At 46.1% G+C, this 23,777-nt stretch overlaps 1 long non-coding RNA gene across 1 annotated transcript; it reads right to left on the bottom strand.

Moving 5' to 3' along the window:
- Positions 1 to 1,135: 1,135 nt before the first annotated feature.
- LOC123091836 (uncharacterized) lies at positions 1,136 to 4,678 on the bottom strand. Its single transcript, XR_006443589.1, has 2 exons — positions 4,283 to 4,678; positions 1,136 to 1,376 (listed from the first exon to the last, which is right to left on the bottom strand). It is a non-coding gene; the product is annotated as an uncharacterized lncRNA (long non-coding RNA).
- Between the last annotated feature and the right edge of the window lie 19,099 nt (positions 4,679 to 23,777).

Here is a 23,777-nt window from a genome sequence, read left to right as displayed (position 1 = left end):
TCTCCCTACCATATTCTGACTCGTCCTCATGCTCTCCTCCGTGGATGACTCCCACGAAGGCACGCTTCACGGCCGGTTTAACCTGGGTAGATCTTGCACGCTGAGCCGTCTCGACGAGGTCAGTGCGGATGTCCGGCTCAGGCCCAGGCTCACCAATCTTGCCAATAAAAACGTGTATGCCACCAAAGGGGACCCGGTACCCGTACTCGATCGAGCCGGCTTCAGGACCCCATCCTGCATCGTCGATGTAGAGCTTGCCGCGACGACTCTTGGTCATCCGGCCCACAGCATAGCCTTCGAGTCCTTTGAGCTTGCCCTCCAAGATCATCAAACCGTCGTGCGATAGCCCCACGGTGGGCGCCAACTGTCGTGGATTTGTCACGGCAGATGTCCTTGTGAAAGGACTTAGTCGTGGAGCCATCGCTACGGGTTAACTTGAAGGGGTTAAAGCGGACACAAAAACACAAGGGTTTATACTAGTTCGGCCCCTTCGATGAAGGTAAAAGCCTACGTCTAGTTGTGATGGAATTGATGTGGTTTCGATGGCTAGGGAGCAAACAAGCTTCGCCTAGGCTCGAGTTGTTGTTGTCTGTCCTTGAACCGCCGCCGGGTCGTCCCCTTATATACACGGGTGACGCCCGTCGGTCCACAGAGTCCCACACCGGTTCATACTCGTATCCCGGTTGGTCTCTCTCTATTCCTAACTTACAATACAAGTTTACATACCAGACCGGTTTACGGCTACAGGTTCTAAACCGACTACAGGCCTTGGGCCTTCATCTGCTTAATCACCTTTATACTACTAATGAAGTTAACCCGGCCCAGGTAGGCCGGTTCACGCCCAGTGGTAATATGAACATAACTGAGCACCACATTGCACAATATAGCATACTCCGAATAGAAGATTAAACAGTTAACCAAACGAAGCATGCTTAACAACTTGGAAATCAAGCATGCTTAACAACTTGGAAATATAGCAATTCTATTTGTTTCTCATGTATTTAGTACAGCTGTGACGCCCCCGATTCAATCGTACACTAATCATACACGCAAATATGTACGATCAAGATCAGGGACTCACGGGAAGATATCACAACACAACTCTAGACACAAATAAAATAATACAAGCTTCATATTACAAGCCAGGGGCCTCGAAGGCTCGAATACATAGCTCAATACACAAGAGTCTGCGGAAGCAACAATATCTAAGGACAGACATAAGTTAAACAAAGATGCCTTAAGAAGGCTAGCACAAAAGCAACACGATCGAAGAGGCAAGGCCTCCTGCCTGGGACATCCTAACTACTCCTGGTCTTCGGCAGCATCCATGTAGCAGTATCAGTCAGCGATGGCATCTGGCTCCAGGGATCCACCATCTGGTTGCATCAACCGAAAAGGAGAAAGAAGGGGGAAAAGGGGTAGCAAAGCAACCGTGAGTACTCATCCAAAGTACTCGCGAGCATCAGATCTATACTGAGTATGCATTGGTATCAAATGGAAGGTTTGTATCTATGGACTGAACTGCAGAATGCCAGAATAAAGGGGGAAGGCCTAGCGTATCAAAGACTAGCATCTTCACGCAGCTCCGAGCATCTTGCCACATGTAGAAGAGTAAAGAATACCAGTTTAATATTTAACAAACATGTTGTAACATTAATGCCCAGAGATCCTTCCTCGACTCCCTGCGAGAAAACAATCCCGGAGCCACATATCTTAAGTATCCATTTGTAGTTGTATAAGATCAGGATATAAGTCTGAATGTCCATTAGCATGGACACGATATTCGAATATATAACTTCCCTGTAGGGGTGCACCACATTACCCAACACGCTCGATCACTCTGGCCGGACACACCTTTCTGGGGTTAATGCCCGACCTCGGAAGATCAACACGTCGCGACCCTACCTAGGCTCAACAGAGAGGTCCCAGCCGGTCTACATTCTAAGCACTCCGGGGTCTGGGCCCATCGCTCGGTGCACTCCGGGTCATTATGTGCAGGGCGATACAGGCCACCTCCACTAGGGCGCCGACCGGGCCATGCCGCAATGCTGAACTGGACGTCTGACAAAGCTTCGGCTGATACTGCGACGTCGAGGCCCATATCTCTTCTCGCGTGGTGGTTAGTGCGTAAAGGCCAGAGGCCAACTCAGAACAAATACCCAAACAATAGTGTTTTATTAGCTTGCGGAGATGAGCAGAGACTCACGATCGAAAGTGACCCCGTCGCCCCGTCTCGTGGACTTACGACAAGGGCCTAGAATGCCCCGCCGTGCCACGTCATTATCTTGCGGGTGCTCTCCGGGCCCGCCCGACTTTCACCAAGGTCTCAAGTAAAGTCAAGGTAACTGTGTGTCCAAACATCAAGGGGAAAACCCGAGGAATCACCCCTGGTGTATTCCACTCAATGTAATCTTCAAGGTGAACATAAGAGGGACCACCCTCGAGGTTCACACTTGAGGTGTTGAACGACAGAGCCTTTTCGGGAATGGTGAAAGAGGAAATCACCCTCGATGACCATGACCGAATAGCTACACTACAGAATTATCATCAGGAGTGCGTTATGAGGGATCACCCTCGGCATTCGATAGTAGCTCTAAAGAGTCGAGCAACTAAATGGGCGTGATGTGATGTGAGGTGTCGGGCTTTGGTCGTCGATCACGTCGATCGAGGCGTCGATGATGAAGAAGGGGCAACAAGGACAAATGCGGGTCACGGATGGATCACTAGCCAACCTATACTAAGCAGTTTAGGATAAGCAGGTAAGGTACAACAACATTTACAAAAGTAGGCTATGCATCAGAATAGAAGCAATCAATAACAGTAGCAAAATCTAATGCAAGCATGAGAGTATAGAATGGGAGATATCGGGATGATCAAAGGGGAGGCTTGCCTGGTTGCTCAGACAAGAAGGAGGGTCGTCGTCGACGTAGTCGATCACAGGGGCATCAGCAGCGGTCTCGAGGTCTACCGGAGAGAAGAGGGGGAAGAAACAGTAGATACACGCAAACATATGCATAACAAGACAAAAAGCGGGGCTAGAAGTGTTCTAACGCAGCGCTAGGCAATACTGGCGAAGGGGGAAACATCCGGGAAAGTTTTCCCGGTTCCGGACGTCTGTCAGACAGATGAACTGGATGGGAAAGGTTGCATGATTGCTATGCTAGGGATGTGTAGCGGACGAATGGACCGCGTGTTCTGATTCGTCTCGTAGTTCTGAGCAACTTTCATGTACAAAGTTTTTCGATCCGAGATACGATGAAATTACAATGATTTTGCAAAGTTTTAAAAGATTTCGGTATTTATTTTAATTCGCAAATAAACAGAAAATACCAAGTGTACCCAGCCATGTGCTAGTCACAGAGGCTGACTGGTGGGGTCCAGGGGTGTCCAGTCAGCAGTTGACCAGTCAACTATTGACTGGTCAACAGGGTCAAATGGGGCCACATGTCATTTGCTCTAAAGACTAAACTAGTAATAAAATACTCGTAAACTAAATTAGTCCTAAATAACACAAGGGCCGGCCACGCACGGAAGTGGGCCCTGGCCAAGCCAGCCACACACAGCACGCAACACACAATTCTGTTTTCTGTTAACAAAAGATAGCGTTTTGTGATTTTCACAGAATTTATTCCATGCATCAAATGGATTTGGTCCAATGAACACATTTGAGCCTTGTCAAGTGTACTACCATCCCATATTTTTTCTAGACATATTAACAACTGTTTAACCGCTGATTAAGGGCTGTTTAGGGGCTTAGTCATTGTAGAAATAGAAAAGCTAACCACATCTACAGTTGCTAGCAACTAGCAGCGGTATAGGCAGAGCATCAATGGGTAGCAACAGCGGCGGCGCCAACACGTAGCTGGGACGCGCGCGATAGGCAGCGGCGGAAGGGCGGGCCGGCACGGCTGGGTGTGTGCGCAGGTGTGCAAGGCAGCGGCAGTAACAGGCCTCCGCCGGAAGCAGCAACGACAGCAGGCCACCGCGGTCGTGGATGGCAGGGGAGGGAGCAGCGGGCAGGGGCGCCCGAGGCCACGAGCAGGCGAGCACGGCCAGGGGGCTCGCGGGCGCAGCCGCGCGGGGCATGGCCCAGGGGCACGAGGCCGCAGCGGGGAACACGGCGGGAGCGTGGCCAGAGGCAGACGCGGCCGACACGGCGGGGATCGGCAGGGCGTGGCCTAGGCTCTGTGAGCACGGGTTCGGTCGGAGCTCGCGTGGCGTGGGGGCTGGGCAACGGCACGTCGAACAGAGGGAAAGACGAGGGGAATCGACATGGGCTCACCCTGGGGAGGCCGTGGACGAGCTTGCCGAGGTCGGGTAGTCTCCGGCAAGGAGATCCGATGAGGCCGGGCAATGACCGGTGGTTGGGGATGGGGTCGATGATGGCGATGTAGACGGCCCAGGGTTCATCCATTGGTCGAGGAGGATGAAGCAGATGGCAGCGCACCTCGTAGACGAAGCCTCGACGCTCGGAGGTGCCGATGGCCGCGGGATCGAGCGACGCACGTCGACAGCAGCGTCGGGCGAGGGAGAAGGGGATCTGGAGGAGTGGGGAGAGCGATGAGGAAGAGGGGAGTGGGTGCGGCAGGAAAGTGGGGAGGGGATCGAGGGGGCTGAGGGGGGTCCTTATCCTCTCCTGGCATCGGCGCCGGCGAGGTGGTTGGGCGGGAGCACATCCCTGTTGTGGTTGAGACAGAGGAACAGGAAGGCAGGGGGAGCGACCGGGACGGCAAGGTGGGCCGGCTGGGTCGGTCTGTTGGGCTTGGCCCAGTGGGAGTCAGGGGGGTTTCTTTTTCTTTTGCTTCTTTTACTTTTTCTTATTTTTCTTTTCTATTTTAGTTTTCTTTTATTTTTGAATAGAAATTAGCTTTATAAAAAAAAGTAACAACATCTAAATTGGTTTTACTAATTATACCACTGCCACATTTAGTTTCAGGTTCAAATCAAATAGTCTAGTATTTTTATAATTTAACAATTATTTTTAACCACTGTTATATTGGCAAAAGAGCATTAAAATACTTTACGAAAGTGTTGGGTCACCACCATATTTAGTTATGAAATATTTTCCACACTTTGAACATTTTATTTTGCGTGTTTGAGAAATTTGAATTCTGGACTTCAGTTTGAACTCGAATTTGGATTGCGATTTGGATCAACCGGGGATTAGTAACAATAAGAGTGGTGACGTGGCACTATTAACTTGGGATTACTGCAGCTTAATTATCCGGGCGTCACAATTCTCCTCCACTACAAGAAATCTCGTCCCGAGATTTAAGGGGTGGAGTAAGGGGAAAGACTCGGGAAGGACGGAGCTCAACCCAAGATAGGTACCTGGAGCTATCTCGGTCATTGTGACATAGAGGCATCTCTCGAGTTGAAAATCAAGAAAGTCATCGAGAGAAAGCTAAGAAGGTGCAATAAGAAGCTTCAAGCGGGTAGGCAAGCGTTCGTTGCCTGAAACAGAGGGTGAAAGGGGTTTAGAGCAATGGGAATAAGTATTGCGTCTGATACCATAGCAGATCACTACGTAGGTGGCTCGTGATTTACAAACGAAGCCACGTGCGAGGAACAATTTTGGGAAACAGGGATGTACAGGAGAGTCAGGTTTCGATCCTGTGGAACTGTGGGTTATGGGCCCACCATGTGGGTTAGAAGCAGGAAGGCACTATCATTTCGTACGGTCATGAAACCAAGGCAGGTCAGGGGACAACCTCTCAGTTATGTAGGCAACATCATTGGTACCAAGGGCGAGGGACGAAGGGAACCATTTTCCTGCTCGTTAAAATGAGGCGGACCAATAGGCAAAGTTCTCATCCATCGGTGGTTACCGGAATGTCACCCAAAATAGTAGCAGGGTCTTACTGAAAAGGTTTACACACCGAGGTGTTTACATAAGCAGGGAACTATAACTACTCAGATATGTTAGGTTACAAGAAAGGTTAATCAAAACAAAGGAGACTAAAAACAGTTATCGGTGTTCTCGAGTGTCTAACAACTCAGAACCCATGGAGGATTGGAATCGGCGAGAAATAATAGTAGGTGAAGAACTCATAAGAAGTTATGTAGTTCCGTGATATTCTCGAGATACCGGAGGGTAATACTCGAAGGTAGAACAAGATAGAGGTTGGCATATGAAAGATCTGCAGAAGACAAGTACTTTAACTTGTCCGAGAAATGGGATCAAAGAAGAACAATATGGTCGAAACCACGGTTGCAAAGGACCAATTCACCGATACCGGATGATATTATATCAAGAAATATTAATTATTACAAGAAACTTCCATGATAAGTACCACATCGGGTCCATGGGCATGAACACAAAGGTTCAAGGTTGACTCCCACTTCATCAATGCATAACCTTCCATTTACTTCTCGTCTTCGACGAAGTTGTAGGGTTGATATTTTATCTGGCAAAACACCAGAAGAGTAAGACTCATGAAGACTCTCGGGTTCAAACGGATCAGGGGACGCGTAGGTTCAACTCTTAGGGGCATCTTAGGAACATATAGTATAATATTCAAGAGTAATTAACACAAGCTCGGTAGTAGAGCATGGTTGAGGAAGCAGAGTATACAACTTACCAAAGCCATTATGTATCCGAGGAAAGGCTCACAAGGTTATTGAATACGAAGGCCATTGTCGAATAAAACCCAACAAAGGATCTAGTGGTCCACAAGGGATCTGTTGTGAGCACCGGTACTCAACAAAAAGAAGAAAGAATGCAAGGAGATCAGATTATAGAATCGACTGACTAATTCAAGCTCAAAAGGAAAGGAATTATGATTTCCAAATTAGAGGATCAGAAGTGGAGGCTCTGACCAAAGACAAGTAAGTTGAGAAGACATAGATCAACAATCAATCAAGGTTTGATTTGTCGAACACCAGCTCATGTACGGAGTGATGTCTGAACTAACGGAAGAATTTTAAATAGGACTGATGATCGCGAGCATTCGCAAAGAAACCAAATCAAATTCTCGAAATCACGATGAAAAAGGATGCTAATGAGTATTGCTAGACATACGGAGTAACCATAATGCAAGCAGATAAGTTATTTGCCGAGCAATAGTTGGAGAGGATTACCGGAAGATCAGATAGTACTTCAAAGTATGAATCATTTGATCAACTAGGAATGAACAAATTCTCAAAAAGTGTGAGGAACTATACAAGGGGGTATTCATGCGGCAAGGAACTGTAGGGCATTAAGCAAAAAGGATTCTCGGAACATCAGAGAGTATTTCAGGACATCTTGTAATAACAAGGGCAACTAGGGATGAAGGTATGAACGACAATTGTAGGTAGTTACCCATAAGGAATTATCAGTGGTAGGGATCGCAAGGGCGAAGGACACAAGGGTCTCGGGATAACATCGGAGAGTATCATCAGATTCTTCTAGTGCACCAAGCAATCGCCTGAAGTGAGGGGCTCTCTGGGAGAAGTATTTACGAGAACCTAGAGTTATAGTTAGCAAATCCATTTAACCCGTATAGAAGAGAGGTCAGAGTCCTAGAGTATAGACGAGGAGTAAAAGATCCTAATACCACCCAATGGCGACGTTGGCCCGTAAGCCACACAACCATGTTAGCAAAACAATTTTTACACTACAAAAAAATACACTTCCGTGATGATACGGGTTTGTCACAGTAGGTCACGTTTTTTGTCATGCATGTACATCCATGACAAATTTATGACAGAATCAAGATAGTCATACCTTTGCTGTCGTAGAAGTGTTCCATGACATTACCAAAATTATCATCACGGAAGTGTCCACTTCCATGACGATAAATCACGCGTCACAGAACTGCTTTCGTCAAGGGTGACCGACACGTGGCATCCACCGTAACGGAACGCCGTTAGGCTATCGGGTCGGGTTTTGGATCCGATAACCCATTAACAGCCTCGACCAATGGGGATTTTCCACGTGTAAAATCATCATTGGCTGGAGGAAACACGTGTCGGCTCACCGTTGGGACAGATGTCATCCACTCATTGGACAGAAGGCGCCTATGATACGTCGACACGTGGCACGGCCCAACAGAGGCCCATTCCTGTGAAAAGGCCGGCCCGTTTGACTTGGTCAAAAGGTGGCGGGACGGCCCATGGAAACCTTGTTAACGGCCTGTTCGCATATAGCCCATTTACAGCCCGCTAACCCAAGGCCCGTTACGCCCTATCCGAATTAGGCCCAGTAGCGTCATCTGGGCCATCCAATATGATTCCAGCCCGTTTTCACTTCTGGCCCATGTATGGCCCATGACGTCTTTCGGCCCATATGAGGCCCTATGTAACTCTTGGCCTATTAACGGCCCGTGGTGAAACTGGCCCGCAATGAACAGTGTATCACTTTACACCCACTAACGGCCCGTGGTGAAACTGGCCCGTAATGAACAGTATATCACTTTATACCCATTAAGGGCCCGTTATTCAGTTGGGCCGTTTCCAGCAAATGTTATCTTTCGGCCTTCTCAGAGCCCATTTATTCTTGGGCTCATTTCCAGCATTCGTTTACTTACGGCCCGTTACTGTCATTTTCTGCTTGTGGGCCAAATTCAGCCCGTGGTTACATCGGCCCGTTTGTGGTCCGTTAATACGTTGGGCCGTTTTCATAGCGTCATCAAATACGGCCTATTAACGATGGCCCGTTATGGTCATACGGCCCGTATAAGGCCCATTGATGATACGGCCCGTAGAAGGCCCATTGTTTCTACGGCCCGTAGAAGGCCCATTGTTTCTACGGCCCGTAGAAGGCCCATTGTTTCTACGGCCCGTAGAAGGCCTACTGTTTCTACGGCCCGTAGAAGGCCCACTGTTTCTACGGCCCGTAGGAGGCCCAGTGTCACTACAGTAAATATTAGCCCATGGTTATTGTGGCCTAGTTTTAAAAAGAACTGCACTGACTACAAGCAAACAAATAAACAAGACAACAAGGAAATAAATAAGCAAGCAACTTATGCTAGGCTATCACGGCTGTTACACATATTACATCCACTGGGCATCAAAGTTCGCCACCAGTGCAAATATAGGGAACAAAGCAGCATATCATATACACTGGTTGTCAAAGTTGGCGACCAGCGCAAATAAACGCCGCAGCAAAACAAATCCAGAACTGAAACCACTTCAGAAGATCTCAAGAAACAATATCCTGGGTACCCATAATGCTGGCAAGATGCTTAGCAAGCTTATTAACTTTCTCTTGTTTGGCGCTTAAATCCTCCAGCGCTTGCTGTTGCACCAGAAAATATGCATCTGAATTCTGCAGGGACTTCCTCAGTCCTTCAGCTTCCTGTCGCAGCACATCTGATCGATGTCTTTCAACTTGAAGTTGAGACTCAAGAAGACGAACTGATTCAGGCAGCGAGTTCGAAGAGCTTGTGCCAGCAGTAGTGGCCAGTAACTCGAACACTACATCAAGACAGGACTTTTGGGTTCCCTCACTGTCGTCAAGATAGTTTTTATCAGCTTTCTTGGAGACCAACAGGGATGTCTCACTATCTTGAACCTTATCTGCATTACTTCCTTTACCATTGGATAACGCGGTACTGTTCTCCAATATTTTGTCCGCATTCTAAAAGAGAAACAAGCAGACACATCACATGTTTACCATGTTGTATATGAAACTCATTTTGGTAAATGAGTTCAGTAGTAAAGTGGACAGGATAACAGCATGAAACAAACATATATCTATGTGCCATGGTCACTTTATGGTCTATATCATTCTAGTTTTTGTTGCCAAATCAAGATAGAGACACAGTTCAAATAATATTTGTTCAAGACAAAGCAGAATAGACAGAATATAAGTGTGGGTAACTATAGAGCAATAACAACACTTGTAATGTGCATGACATGAGAACATAACTGTTTATTCAATTGAAACTGAAATCAACATAGAGCAGGTTACAACAGCAAACCAGTTAAAGAAACAGGTTTAAAACATACCTGTTGCGCCATTGGAGTTTCAATTCCATCCTTCAAATTTGAAAATAGTTGGTATGAGTAAATACAGTAATGCAAGAGCAAAGGAGTATGAACCATAGCTACAGAACCTGACCTGAGAACAAATCTTCTTCTCCTTTAAGCGTTGAGTTGGGATTCGGAGTGGTGGTCCTCGTGCTTTGGGCACTGCAGTTCCCTTACTAACCGCTCGTGTTTGGGTGCTCTGTGGTGGAGACGGTGCTGTGTCAACTGGAACTGGGTTACTATCTGCCGGGGTTGGGGTTAAAAGGGGTGTAGCTGGTTCTCTGTCCAACTGGGTAGGGGTACAATCTGCGAGAGTCTGGGTTATGTGTGGTGGATCTGGTCCTTGGGCAAGTACAACCGTGGTTCTATCTGCATCAACTGGTAGCACTATCTTTTCTGAAGACCGTGTTGTTACTCCCTTAGATACTGCCATCACGCTCTCCAATTCAAATGGCTGATAAACAAGAAAAGTAATTGAAAGTATAGACATTGTATGATAGACAGGTGCAATGGATAGTGGGGAATAAAAGAGGGCATGAAATAATTCATATTTATGTTGTCTAACCAAACAGGATAGCATGACACAATTTCACATATATGATGGCTAACTAAACAGGATAGCATGACACAATTTCACATTATGATGGCTAACTAAAAAAGATGGAAAGACATAGTTCAAAATATGAGACTATGTAAACAGGATGACATGACATAACTATATAATGTGTTTATTAAATAGGTTGGCATGCCATAATTCACATACATTCATGGATAGAATGCCATAATTCTAAATATGATGACTGTAAACACTAAACAGGATGAGATGATATAACTATATGATGTCTTTATTAAATGGGTTGCCATGCCATAATTCAGATAGATGATGTGTATGTACTATGTAAACATGATGGCATGATATAATTCAAATATATGATTTATATAGTAAGCAAGTAAGCAGATGGCAATCTATATATGATGTAAAAACTAAGCAATGCAAGACAACATGCATGACATGGGTAATATAACCCTGCCAAGTTTGAGCATAGACCTCAGGGGGGAAATAGGACTGGTCATCAGTCTCTGAATCCTCCTCTGAGGAGCTCTCTGTAGCCAGCAAGATGTCTGCTTCAGCAGGTAGCATTGTCTGCTCTGAATACCTTGTTTTCACTCCAGATACTTCCATCACCGCTTCAAATGGCTGATGCACAGGAAGAGTAGTTGAATATACAAACGTTGTCGACAAATGGAACACGTAATACAAAAAATGATAGCATGATATAATTCACATACATGATGATTGGCTAAACAGCATGGCATTGCATAATTCACATATATAATGCCTTTGCAACAAGATAGCATTGTATAATTCACATATATAATGTCTTGCAACAAGATGGCAATGCATAATTCACATATATGGTAATTAGACACTGAACAGGTGGCATTCACACAAAGCATGTCTAAACTAATCAAATGGCATAGCAATGCGAGACACCATACGCACGATATGAGCAACATAACCCTGCCAAGTTAGAGCATACACCTCGGGGGGGGGGGAATAGGACTGGTCATCTGTCTCTGAATCCTCCTCTGAGGAGCTATCCGTAACCAGCGAGATATGCGCTTCGTCAGATAGCATAGTCTGCTCAGAAGACCTTGTTTTCACTCCAGAATTTGCCATCACCGTGTCAAATGGCTGATGCACACGAAGAGCAGTTGAATGTACTAACATTGTTGACGAATGTAATATGTAACGAAAAAAAGGATGGCCTGATATAATTTACATATAAGATGACTGGCTAAGCAGGATGGCATTGCAAAATTCACATATATGATGCCTGGCTAAACAAGGTGGCGTTGCATAATTCACATAAACGATGAATAAACTAAACAGATGGCATTCGCACAAAGGATGTCTAAACTAAGCAGATGACATATTTGATGTATAAAGTAAGCAATGCAAGACACCATATGCATGATATAACCAACATCAGCATGCCAAGTTAGAGCGAAGACCTCAGGGGGTAAATAGGAGTTATCTTCTCCTTCTGAATCCCCCTCAGAACAGATATCTTCCTCTCGATTACAATCCGAAATGCGTGGAGGGGGGCTGCCTTTGCGCCTACCATGGAGCGACGTCTGCATGAAATTATATTGCCACGCAAGGCTCGTCTCTTTTGCTCTACATGTTCAGTTCCATTGTTTACAATAACTGTCATGCATAGGAATAAAACATAGTGAGATTATGTAAGGAGTGCATGCAGAAATCCAGAGTGATGGTAGCAACCTGTGGATAGACCCAAAACCAATAATAGCAGGCAGATAATGGCTTCAGTTAATAAATACAGATAATGGCTTCTTTACTGTTTGTTTCCCACCCAACATGAAACTCATAGTAGACACCGGAGATTAACCAGATAGTAGATAGATACTATTGATAGCGGCCCCGATATGTACCCCACAACCATTTAAAAACTCAAGTTTGACCATTAGTTTGGAGCTGACTCAGAGTCTAATCGGTGAACAGGACGATAAAGTAGCATGTAATATTAAGCGATGCATAACGTAAGCAGACACGAAAGAGTGCGACCTCTCTTGCGGACCCGTGTAGTCCTCGAGGTCATCTGCTCGGTTGATGATGGTAATGCAGTTTTCATGGCTGCCAGCGGCGGGGAAGAAGATCTGAGGCGGCGAAAGACAGTCTGGAGGCCGGATCCCTGCTGTGCTGGACCCTTCTGTCGTTGGAGCAGCTGAGCTGGGGTGGACGACGGCGCAGCAGGAGCGGGACAAACCACGCAAGGTTTTCTTTGACAACTATCTGTAAGAGAAGTAATTCTGTAAGGGCTCGTTTGAATTGGAGGATTCCAACAATGCAGGGATAGGAAATAGACAGGAATAGGATAGGAATGCACGTGCAAAACAGAGAATTTAAAAACACAGGATTTCTGCCAATCTGGGTGTTTGATTCACAACAATTGGAAGATCACAGGATGCAAAGAAGCATGGTGAGATTAAGTCAAACCACAAGAAAATGTACGGTTATAATGCTATTATGCTACTATCTCTTAGTCTTGTGCTTCATGAATAGGAATTTGAAAAGGAGGACAAGTGAAAATTAAAATTCCTACGTTTTTTCTTTCAAGGAGACACTAAAGGAACAAATCCGTGTGCTCAGTGGACAATATATATAACATGTAGAGTAAAAAAGAGATGCAACAAGTGTACAACCTCTTTGGCGAAGCCATGTCGATCTCAGCGTGATTGGGTTGGCCGGTCAGGATGCTCCGGCTGACTTTGCTGTCGGAGGAGGGGAAGAAGATCTTAGGCGTCTGGAGATGGAGCCCGAGGTACTGCTCCGCTGTGATGGAGGGTTTCGTCGTTGGAGCAACTCTGGTGAGTTATACGACGCCGAGGCTGAAGCAGGACAAGAGAGACAACGAACCACGTTAACCTGAGTGGAATTCTAATAGCATATCCAATACATGACGTAAAATACATAACCACAAAGTGCTAGATGTAAAATACATCAGCCGCTCATCTCTGAACTTAACTGTCGAAACTGAACTTAACTGTCGAAATTGAACCTAACTGTCGAAACTGAATTTTGCTGTCGAAACTGAATTTTGCTGTCGAAACTGAACGCACTAGCAAGGTGAGGCTAGACATCGGTTGACTGACTTTTTCATCTCAGGCCAGTCGATTTTGCAGCTGTTGGATACGAAATCAAGGGCCTGCGGTTCATCTTCAACTTCCACCCTCCTGAGCCGCCAGCCACCACCGGCCAAACAGCAGCCCCCCGCCGCCGCCGGCTGGCGGTGCGCCGCCCCGCCTGCCCCAAAAACACTCCCCACCGCCGATCCGCCGCCGCCCCGGCCATCCCTCTAGGGCCCCCGTGCCGAGCTTTTTCTCCGGCGATCCCCACGCCACTGTCCCGCCAACGCCCCGCCAACGTCGGCGACCATCGCCCCCATCCTGCACCCTAAGATAGATATTGGGGTACCTCTCTGGCGAGCCCCCCTCCCCGCTGCGGTTGGTTCTTCCTTCACCCCGGCGAGCCCACCCCTTGGAAATCGACTGACCCAAAAGTCGATTCAGTCGACTGAAGTGTAGCCAAATCGGAGCAGCATCGCAAGCAAGAGCAAGAGCGAGAGCAGCAGCGCGAGCAAGAGCAATAGCAAGAGCAGACCAGGCAGGGGACCGAGAGCAAGAGTAGAGCAACAACGCGAGCGAGAGCTAAAGCAGCAGCAGCTCCTACTGATGTGGACGTCGCCGCCGAGGGAGCGACGCCGTGGAGGAAGTGGCCGGCGATGCCGCCGTGGATGGAGCCGCGCCGTGTCGGCTCGGGACCGAGCGTCGGCAGCACCGTGAGATCGAATCAAGAAGAAAATGCGGCGATTAGTGTACAACCTCTTTGGTGGCGCCGATTAGGCCGCAGCTTCATCCGAGGAAACGGTGATGATGATGCTCTTCCGGTGGTGCAGGTGAAGACGGCGGTGTGGGAATGGAGGTGGCGCGAAAGACGAGGGGAACGTCGGGGCAGCTCCTTGGAGGTGGAGGACGGGGTGGCTGAACCGGCGGGACGATGAGATCGACGACGGATCCTCATCCGGTACGGTGGATGAGGGACGTCGAGGTGTTGCTGTGGACGATGTCGTCGGGGAAGAAGCTCCGGCTGGGTGGCGGACGGAGCAGGGTGTGGGGTTTCGTCGCGGGTTTTCGCGGCCTCGGTGTACGAATGGGTGGGCGGATGGGATGGCAGTGGGGAACCATGGCTTAGAGACGCGCTTGTCCGAAATGTGGGGTAAGTTACGAAAGTACCCCCCACCGATTTGAGGCGGTTCTTTCGGTTCAGGGGTACCACGGGCATTTCACGTGTCGGGATTTCACAGGAGGTGGGAGTTTTCGCGCGCGTTGTAATTTCGGAATAGCAAGGCGCGGGTTGAGATGGAGGGAGTTGTCGGAGCACAACGAGACAAAGATATATCTTAAATATTTCGGGCTAACAAGGCGCGGGTTGAAATTTCCGGACAAGCCTAACATGTACTGTACCAAATCAATGCGCACTACAAATGTCATTCAAAACTTTGAATTCATGTTATGTTCAATTAAAATATTTCGCTACGTGTATAATGCATGCAACCTACTACTCAAATGAACGTTTTAGTGCATTCCAAACGTATATACTACCGCTTCAATATGAACTAAATTTGAATAAGATCTACAGTAATGATTGTTGTGAAGTCAAAGCATTTGAATTCATTTCTCTGTTTTAATAAGATCTACAATCATCATTATTGTCAAGTTAAACCATCGTTTGTGTATTATCTTCACAGCACACCACATGATCAGTATCGAGTTACATATGAACTATGTGTACTATATGAACTCGAACTAGATTTTTTGAATCCACTTTATTTTGATTTCAAATCACATTACATTTCTAGCTCTAGCTAGATCTTCATAATCTAAACCATGTCTCATATGTATAATGTGTTTATCACATTATGTATGGTGCCCCGCCCCCTACGCCTACAAGTATTTAGATGTGAGTTGCAAACACCACACATTACCACAAATTCAAATAAAATGTGAGAATGTTCGATATATAGTATTGTTTAGATTGCTCGATATTTAGTTGTAAGCTGCAAACGCCGCACATTATCACAAATTCAAATAAAATGTGAGATTGTTTGATGTATAGTATGGTTTAGATTGTTCGGCATTTAGCTGTGAGTTGCAAACGCCATGCATTATCACATTATGGTATAACATGTGCACATCACGTGTATCACCGCTATATTCATGCATGCAATGTTTAAAACACTATGATCTCCTATTCAAATATATGAATCCGCTTTCATATCAAATTATGATCTTTGTTAGTCTCTTACACCCACACAATCCTCTAACCTTTGTAGCTACCACTAACTTTCTCTCATGCATGCACACGCCCTCCTCGCCCTCCCCCTCCCTCGACATTCTATCCACCGGGCACATTCATTTTTTTCTTTAGGTCGTTCTCCCAGAGTCTCCACAACTCCTTTCCGACACACCGATCAATAAACCTCTCCAGCGATGCCGGCCTACAGCATACACACACAGCTTCAATCTCCTCCTTTATGTGTCCTTGCCTCGTGTCTCTGCGTTCTCCCAGAGTCTCCACAACTCCTTTCCGACACACACCGATCGATAAACCTCTCTAGTGATGCCTGCCTACAGCATACACACACACAGTTTCAATCTCCTCCTTTATGTGTCCTTGCCTCATGTCTCTCATATGGTCAGACACACATGTAAACTCTCACCCCTATTTTAATCGATCTCACAACCCCACACTCCTCCCCCTATCTAGCTAGTAGTTGGGCCTCTCGCACCACCTCCTAGCTCCATTCTCTCTGTCTATCCGTCTCGTTGGGCCTTATTTGCCTCTAACAAATGGACGTACACCAACCGATCTCTCGCTATACATATAGCCAGCTAGGTCCTTATAACTCGTTTTTACCCACACATCGATCGATCTACCTCATTAGTTGTGTCTCTCCCTTCCTTCGACAAACAACAATTGACCTACCGATCTAGTTAGGTTTGCTTACCAAACACATGGTACCCCTTCATCATCCATGGATGTGTACCGGTAGATCTATCATGCACAGGCACACACAGAAACACATCCCCACTCTTATTGATAACATTGCAGTTCCACCCTCAGTTTGTCTAGTAGGCCTCTCCCAACATCTCCGAGAAGCAACTCCATCACCCATCCAGCACTCTACCCCTCTCCCTCCCTCTCCCTCCCTCTCTCTCTCCTCTCTCTCTCTCTCTCTGTCCCATCATATTTCCCGTCCTTCAGTTATGTATGGATGTCGACCGATCTCCCTCAAGACATGGCTGGGTCTCTCCTTCTCAACACTTATACGAGTCGTTCTACCTCTATAGTTAGGCCTCTGCCTACCCATCCCCCCACCCCCTCCCCCCATACACACCGATACATCAAGAGCTCTTGTCATGTCTCCCTGCCACACACAAACTTGACATGTGCCCTCTAACGTTCCGGTAGGCCAGTCGCCCTATATCTTTGACTTGCACACACACATACACACACACAAACACAATTTCGATGGCTCTCTCCATCGATCTCGCACCCACCCGTACTTGATCCTCTCTTCGACTCTATCGATAGCTATGACCCCTCCCTCTCTTCTCGTGGATTGCCCGACCCTCTATGTATGATATGGATAGGCCTCCATTTCACACACATTGCATGCAAAATTTGTTTGAGATGTCATCGACACATATTCCCACAAATAATTCACGAAATCAACCCCCCACCCCCCACCACAAAACAAAAAACACTCATGAACGCGGTTTGTATCTCTCACACACACCCACGTAGGTGGGGGACGTGCACGAAGAGAAGAGGTGCATGCACGGCGCATGTACTCCCGTCTCTTTCCCAACCACACCCGCGCGGGTACACGGTGGAGCTCATTTCTGTACGAAAAAGGCAGCCCACGTGGTAATTTGGCACGTGTACTGGTTGTCCACTTGGTGGAGGGAGGATCGTTTACCACGGTTGAACAAACAAATTGCGACTTGACGCGTTATGTTAAATTAAAAAAAGAGGCAAACCATGTGGGGCCTACCTTAGAGGCAAGGCTCTATACACTAGAGTACTTTTGATGTGTCCCATCAACTTGCAGAACGAGGAGAAGCTTGCTTAGTACACCGTCTCCCCCGCCCATGGGCGCGGTGGCTCGCAGGATGAGGCGAAGCTTGCTCCTCCCTCGCCCATGCGCACGGTGGCTCGCAGGATGAGGAGAAAAATTTACCACTCCCTCCGTTTACTCCTCGTCCCTACTACCTTGGTTATAGAGATTATATCATATTGTTTGGAATATATATGACCTTTAGTAGATTTCAATATGAACTACTAATACATACTCCAAACACTGATGTATATAGACGTATTTTAGAGTGTACATTCACTCATTTTGATCTGTATGTAGTAGCACTCTCCCTCACCCTCGCCCACGCGGTGGACGTGCAGCAATTCATTCGGTCTCATATAGCCAGAACGATATATACTGCACTACCATTATTGCTCGACTTCACGAAGAGGCGAAGAGCCAATCGCAAGGTTAATATTTTGGAGATGGCAAGCGCAAGGTTATAGGAGAATGAGTAGTAGGTGCCGCGTCATTTATAAATATATTTTTCTCTTCAGTGGCACGTACGCAATATGATAGGTTCATATGGAGAGAAAAGGAAACCGCTCCACTATATACATAGTTAGGACGGGCCAGCCTACACGGTTGCTTGCTAGGGTTGCTCTCTTCACACTCTCTCGCACAAAATGACTGTGGCCACATCTCTAACATCCCGGTGGATCACGTCCACTTGGGGAAGGGGTGGATGCTTAGTGTAGATGCGGTGGGTGTCGCCGACGGCAAAAACCAACTGTCGGCAGGTCCCGATCAGGGGTCCCCGCCGTTCTCTCTCACAAAGCCAGTGAGGTTGCCTTCGTTCCTTGCTCACTGCCGCGACGTGGGCAGTTGCCGTCTCCCGCCGCCCTCCTCAAGGCTGAGCGACATCCCTTAGGTACAACTCCCTTTATAGTTGGCTTGCACCACTGCTCCAGCTGCCCACATCACTCCCTATGGATATTTCTCTACTTCTTTGCCCCACACATACCTGATACCTCTACTGGCTTCTACGTACTGTATTTGTGATGAGTTTATGTCTCATCAACTAGTCCTAGTAATCTTATTCCAATCACGCTTCTTCAATTTCTTTGCCACAGGGATGCTCATCTCGATTTTGGTGAAACTGCACAAAATGATCCTATGGTCAAAAGGTTGCAAACTTCATTTATTAGGAAGCTCAAACGTTTCCAGCAAATTGAAGCCTGGTCAGGGTTCACGGTTCAAGGGGTAGGGACTGCATGGATCATTTTTTTTCTTTAGCTGCCTCTGTTCCAAAATAAGTGTCAACTTTAGTAGTAGTACAACTTTGTACTAAAGTTTGCACAAAGTTGAGACACTTATTTTGGAACGGAGGGAGTGCATATTTGCTATGATCTGTCAATCATTGAGATGCAATAGCATGCATGTTAGTCTCCTTTGTATTTGATGAAATGTCGCAACGGGCAACCTTGGACGCAAGATACATGTAACAGGAGCTGGAAGCTTCGTAGCATTGTACACATTTTTCTTGCTGATAAATTACAGTACGTACTAGTACTATACTAGTACTTCCTTCATTCCTAAATATAAGTCTTTGTAGAGATTTCACCATTAACCACATGATGATGTATATAGATGCATTTTAAGTGTAGATTCATTCATTTTGTTCCGTATGTAGTTCACCTAGTGGAATCTCTACAAAGACTTATCTACTAGTAATAGCTAGCCCCCACTACTAGGAATTCTCTATCCTCTCCTTGAGCCACATCATCAAAATTGACGTAGCCGTTAGATGAAGTAAATCAGTCATAATAGCCGTCTGATCTAGACGTTGAGAGGCTCCGCACTAAGCCACATGCAAGCATGTAGAAATACCGTGGCACATGCATGTGAGTGGGTTTTAAATCACATCAACATGTCTGCATGCAAGCATGCACCGGTAGCATGCATGTAAGTGAGATTTTAAGTCCCATTAACATGTCAAAAAGAAAAATATAATCCCATTATGCAGTAGGAGTTGGCTGATTGTTTTTCCTTACATGGGACGATATAAATGATGATGGGAGTTTATTTAGTTTGGCTACCACATTTGTCATGCGGTTATAGATTTTTTTTAGTTCTATGAAATTGATAATTTTGCGCAGAGAGATATACCGCTGTTTGGCGGCAACGAGCGAGGACTCATCTAGTAATATTTAGGAACGGAGGGAGTACTATGTAAAGAGTTAGGTGTTGCACGGTGATAGTGTGAGGTGGGCCATGTAATCACTGAGCCTGCATGTTTTCACTGCTCTTGCACTCCTCTGCTGTAAGAATGGAGAAAATTGTAATATACTACCTCCTTTTGCCGAAAGCGTGGGACATCCAACAGTCCTACCACCTGAGTAATAAAGACAAATGAGCCGTCAAATCACATAGACCCAGCAGTAAGTTGGACGGACAAAGCAACCATCACTCTTGCGCTAGAGAGAGGTCGCGTCTGCTCTGCCCGGGCATGAATGCGGCACCGATTCTTTTGAGCGGCGCTGACCGTTTCGGGCGGGAAGCGCGCGCGGGTAGTGGAGGGGCTTTGGGTGGGTCAGGCTGGTCAGGAGCGGGCGTGGCAGCTGCCCGCATGTCCCTACCGGACACACCCGGAAACGAGAGGATGCACCGACTCTCACAGCTAAAATCGTACACTACACACCATATCTCTGTAGGAGCAGGTCGATCTGTCGCACTCTCTAACACACACATGCTATTAAACACACACACGCACCTTGGTCCCATTGCACCTTCTAACGTGACTTAGTACACCTAGACGGAGGGAGTAGTAAGTATACGAGATATGGTGGCACACTGACTTAAGTCGAATACAAGTGCCCAAAATTTGTGTGCATGTTATAATAAGCATTCACTTAAAATAGTACGTGAGCGAAAAGAGGGATCAGTTGGACAGTGTTCTCAAGCAGTAGCGAGATGTGTGAGGTAGTAAGATACACCGCTGGTGCTTTTAATTTTTTCTTATTAATTTGTTTGTTTCACCCTCTGACTGGTGGGACCCAACGTACTACATGGAGAGAGGTAAGGTGACTAAGGCTGCATTATTTCTGCACCACTATTGATAGTCTTACCACCAAAGCAACATGACACAATTATGATTGAAATCCTAATGACTCCCACACACACACACACACACAAAACACAGCATGCCTGTCACACGAATGCAGGAATGTATAAAAGGTTATTTTCCTCTCGTTAAACATAACGGGAGGGTTGTGTAGCTGGTTAGCCTGTTCGCTCATCAAACTTGAGGTCTTGGGTTCGATAACTACACTTGAGCATAATTTTTGCCAGGAGGATTCTTTGACTGGTCAAAATGTTTTCTAGGGTTTGCACGCTTCACACTCTCTCTCCAGTATATATATACACGCTGGAGCCTCAGCGCTTGTAGTCGCTCTCTTCACACTCTCTCGCCCTCTCCTGCTAGAGTCTCAGCACTTGTAGTTGCTCTCTTCACACTCTCTCGCCCTCTCCAGATCTAAACAAGACTTCGTTGGCCTCTCTCTCCCCTCACTGCTGCTCAAAGAGCCGGCAGGATCCGTCCGCCGGGAAGGGAAGGAGGCTTAACACTGTCGCCGTCGGCGAGGGAGGGAATCCAATACCGGCGCTGCTGTTCACTTTCCACCTAGCGGCGGCGCGGGAGTGCCTCCGACCCCTTCTTCTTCGTCGCCATCCCGTCGCCCACCAAACCACGCCCCAAGAACCTTAAGGTATATTTTACTTACTCCACATGCATTCCTCTAGCTGCATGTATACCATGAATCTAGGATGTGGTTCAAAGAGGAAAGGAGTGGGGGAAAGTAGTGGGAAAAGTTGTATATAGCATGAATCTAGGACGTGGTTCAAAGAGGAAATGAAGGGGAAAAGTTGTATAGCATGAATCTAGGACGTGGTTCAAAGAGGAAAGGAATGGGGGATAGTAGTGGGGAAAGTTGTATCGCATAAATCTAGGACGTGGTTCAAAGAGGAAAGGACGGGGCGAAAGTACTATCAAAAAGGAAAGGAAGGGAGAAGGCTGTAGAGTTTGAGCAGGACTAGATTTGCTGCGCTCACATAGGGAAAGGTGTCTAAAGATAACAAAACTGGGACCAACACAAATATGCTCCTTGGTTGTTTGTTCTTTGTTGCAACAGACTGTGCATGACCACAGTACATCGGTAGATGCACATGGTGCTGGTGCGTCCACTGTCCCGTGCAACTCATTAGCTGTTGTTAATCTATGACCCTGTTTGGTTAAAAACTCCCTAGTCCCTACCTGCTTGGTTCTAGGGACTAAACATGGACTAGAGGTTATTAAATGACATGATAAAAGACCATGTTACCCCTAGTAATGAACTAATAGAAACAAGGTGCGATGCGTGGCAGGGGCAACTGTTGGAAAAAGTCCCAAAAAGACTCCCTCGGGGTCTTCTTTCTTTAGTCACAAATGCCCACTTTTAGTCCCGAAAAGTCCCTCCTGTTTGGTTTAGATGTGACTGACTCGGAGTTTTTTTAGTCCCTACACCAAAATGTCCCTATAAACAAACACCCTCTAATAATGCCGCTGGAAAATTGATGCAATGCCACAGTTAAAAGCAAATTACATGTTTAACGAAATTTATTGTTAATATAATCTCTATGTTAATATTAATCAATGCCACCGTTTGAGAAATGCTACTGTCTTGCTTTCTTTCCCATTTAGATAAGGTAGATGCTTCTTTTTGTTGGCTTCTGTGTCATCCACCGTTATTGACCACTAATTGTTTCCTTTGCACCTCTGTGTAAACAGGGTTATCTACTTCACCTTGTTGCCATTGTGACCTTTTGTTGCACTGCACAAAACACTTTTGTTTTAAGAGTGTTTTGTGTAGTTCAACAAAAATGTCACACCGACAATGTTGCTTGATTGCTTGATATTAGTGGAACTGCACAAGAGGAGATCTTACTTCCTATCCATTAAGGCGAGTTTGGTTCAGATCTTCTTCTTGTGAGTTGTTTGAATTCCGCATCATGAGAGGTTAGTACTAGCCTTCTTTCACATGATTCTGCAGTGTGCTTTCATATGTTGTGCTACTTGTACGATAATATTGCTTGATTTTAGTGAAATGCACAAATGGAGACAAGACTTCCAATCTGTATGTGCACCGTAATATCCCATTGAGGTAAGATAAGGAAATTTCACAACTGTTGGCCTATATTTTGCCACTTTCATCAGAAAATTAAGTTTAGTACTATACTTGTGCTCCCTAATTGACATGCCAAATCTTACATTGAAGGCGAAGCTTGTCTGTTATTGAACCAAGTGATGAAGGGGAAGAACAAGCGGAAGAAAAACAAAAATCAACTCCCGGTGCTGTAATGAAGCACTGGAACTGTGATGACACAAGTAATGATATAGTTTTGCATCTTAATTTATTGCTATAGCTGGAACGAGCAATTGTTTTGCCACTGATTTGAAGCCATACGTAATTATCTCTACTTGTGCAAACAGGGATCTTCTTTGAAGATACCATATATTTTAGTGGAACTGCACAAGAACATGTTGGAAACATTAAACTAATCGAGGAGTATATAGTAAGCATGGCCACCCCCGTAGATAGCAACAGATGGTTCCCGAGAAGTGCTTCATCTGCATGCTCTACACAATCAGCCTCCTGACAAATGTTGGTACTCACCCACTGATTTCATCCATATGATTGAGATTTGTCATCTCTATTGGTGTTGTGCTACTGTTTAGATACTGTCATGAAAAAGTGGTATTGTCCTTGAGAAGTGCTTTATCTATGCTGTTTTAAATATTTCCTTTCCTTCTTTTCGAGCAAACAGGGATGATCTTCCTCTGAAGAAGAATATGGAGTACCTGAAGTGACTAGTTCCGAATTATGCCAGGATGAAGAAGCCCTGTCTATCTTCTCATCAGAAGGAGCAGTTGAAGGATGGTTACATTACTCCCCACAAGACCAAACTAACTTCAGCTCAGAAGGACTGACAAATCTCCATTTTTTTGCTGTGATGCGCTAGTACAATGTTGTTCTAGGATTCTTTCTGGTGAGTTGCATTTTTCTAAAAGTGTGCTCTAGATGGACCGTGTATGTGCCTGTTGAAACTATCAATTCATAG

Source organism: Triticum aestivum, chromosome 4B (genome assembly GCF_018294505.1).
Source record: "Triticum aestivum cultivar Chinese Spring chromosome 4B, IWGSC CS RefSeq v2.1, whole genome shotgun sequence".
NCBI lineage: Eukaryota > Viridiplantae > Streptophyta > Magnoliopsida > Poales > Poaceae > Triticum > Triticum aestivum.
The sequence above is the reverse complement of the archived record's forward strand: the minus strand, read 5'-3'. Positions and strand labels throughout refer to the sequence as shown.